Source organism: Suncus etruscus, chromosome 1 (genome assembly GCF_024139225.1).
Source record: "Suncus etruscus isolate mSunEtr1 chromosome 1, mSunEtr1.pri.cur, whole genome shotgun sequence".
In the NCBI taxonomy this organism is placed as follows: Eukaryota; Metazoa; Chordata; class Mammalia; order Eulipotyphla; family Soricidae; genus Suncus; species Suncus etruscus.
In genome coordinates, this window is record NC_064848.1 from 45936449 (window position 1) to 45938722 (window position 2274).

A 2274-nucleotide genomic window follows, 5' to 3' on the forward strand; every position below is an offset into this window, starting at 1 on the left:
TGTGTGTGTGGTTTTTGGGTCACATCCGGCAGTGCTCAGGGGTTATTCCTGGCTCCAGGCTCAGAAATTGCTCCTGGCAGGCACGGGGGACCATATGGGACCCGGGATTCGAACCGATGACCTCCTGCATGAAAGGCAAATTCCTTACCTCCATGCTATCTCTCCGGCCCCAGATACTATAAATTTTACCAGGAAAATTTGGGCACCAAAATCTCTCATCACTGGGACAAGGGAGAAAGGTCAAAGATCTGAGTTGTATGGAGTTGAGACCACTGGCTTGTCGAAGAACTTTCAAGTGTAGGTAGTGTGCTACACGAGGGTCAACTTTTTCTGCTAACATACAAGGGTCTTTGGCCCAATGACTGACGTTTGATAATAATTCTTGCTACAAATAACTTTTTTAATGTGTAAGTCTAGAAATTTTGTACATGTGGAAATATGGCCTGATTTCTTATGTTTTGTTACCTACTTGAGTCTTTTAGGTATGTATAATTTGACCTTTCTTTTGTAATCAACTTGGTGAATCCTGCTTTAAGATTCCAAAAAGGTGGGGCCGGCGAGGTGGCGCTAGAGGTAAAGTGCCTTGCAAGCACTAGCCAAGGAAGGACCTCGGTTCGATCCCCGGGGTCCCATATGGTCCCCCCAAGTCAGGGACAATTTCTGAGTGCTTAGCCAGGAGTAACCCCTGAGATTCAAACGGGTGTGGCCTAAAAAAAAAAAAAGATTCCAAAAAGGTAGGTTGTATGTTTAAATTTGATCTAGTGAAAAGGATTCATTCTTTTCTTCTAAGAAAGAAGAGGAAGGAGAGTAAGAAGAGGGCAAAGAATAGTAATAAAAGATGAAAAAGAAGAGGAGGTAGTGGAGGAAGAAGAAGACTAAAAGGAGGAAGAAGAGTAGGAGGAAGAAGAAAAAGAAGAGGAAGAAGAGGAGAAAGGGAAAGAAGGAAAAGAAGAGAAGAAAAAAGACAAAAAAGAGGAAGAAGGGAAAGAATAAGAGGAAGAGAAAATGAAGAAGAGGAGAAAGAAAAAGAAGAGGAAGAAGTAGAAGAGGAGGAAAAAAGAAAGAAGAGGAGGAAGAAAAATAAGAGAAAGAGGAAGAAGAGTCTACAGCCATCCCACCCTGAATGTGCCTGATCTCAGAAAGAGGAAGAAGAAAAAGAAGAGGGAAAAAAATAGAAGAAAATGGATTGAAGATTTATTTGCTAATTTCTTTTCTTATAATAGTGTCTTTGTTTAAACACCGTGATTATAACATGTTTGTAGTTGGGTTTCAGTTTCAAAAAATTAAAAATTTAAAAAAATTAAAAAAAAATAAATAAATTTGATCTGGGTTGCCACCCAAGAATAAATAACCCAGAATTGTTAAAATAGCAGTGTCTGATCACTAATGTGTCTGGAATTATACTTTTTTTGCTTGGTGTTAAAAGTTGACTAGATTTACAAAACGAAGCTTTTATAAATAAAAAGTGATCTGTCACTTTAAAAAAAATCTGAGTTGTATTTAGGAGCACCAGCTCCTAGCACCACACCCTGAGCACTGTTGGGAGTAAGTATTAAAGGTTGTGTCCTCAAAAAAAGTCTAGAGAAGATATAGATATGGCCAATAAGCAACTGAAAAAAATTCATCATCACATAAAATGTATATCAGACTGATGATCAGATTATCACCTTGCACTGTAAGAATGACCTACATCAAAGAAACCAGGAATAGCCAGTGTTGGTGGGAATGCAGTGAAAAAGGAAACCTCATTCATTGTTGGTGGGAACACTTATCATATAAAAGCTTCTCAAAGCACTAATAGAACTCCCATATGACCCAGTAATTCCATGCATCTACCCCAGAAAAAGTATACATTTGTGTTCATTGCAGTACTAAGTATGGTAACCAAGATATAGAAATAACCCAAATATCCATCTGAGTATACATATAAAGGAGTTGTGGTATGTACACAAAATGGTAAAATTTCTAGTTTGAGTCTCTAGTGTCAATAAAAACCCAGAAGGGTTGGAATAGAGCATTCCAATAGTCTTGCATGATGGCCAACTAGAATTTGATCCCCTGCATCTCATATGGTCCCAGGAATGACTTCTGAGCACAAAGCCAAGAGTAACCCTAAACCCCTAAAAGCCAGGTGTATCCCAAAAGCAAAAAAAAAAAATTTTAAAAAGAAGAAACTCAGTAACTCTGATCATAAAGCAAATCCAGGTAGAATAATCTCTGTAGATTAATCAGAATTGGATAGAGATGGGAAACAGGATGTTTAAAGGATTGAGC

At 38.1% G+C, this 2274-nt stretch overlaps 1 pseudogene; it reads left to right on the plus strand.

Annotated features, from left to right (window-relative positions):
• The first annotated feature begins 252 nt into the window (after positions 1-252).
• LOC126030227 (uncharacterized) lies at positions 253-393 on the plus strand (annotated as a pseudogene).
• Positions 394-2274: the final 1881 nt, after the last annotated feature.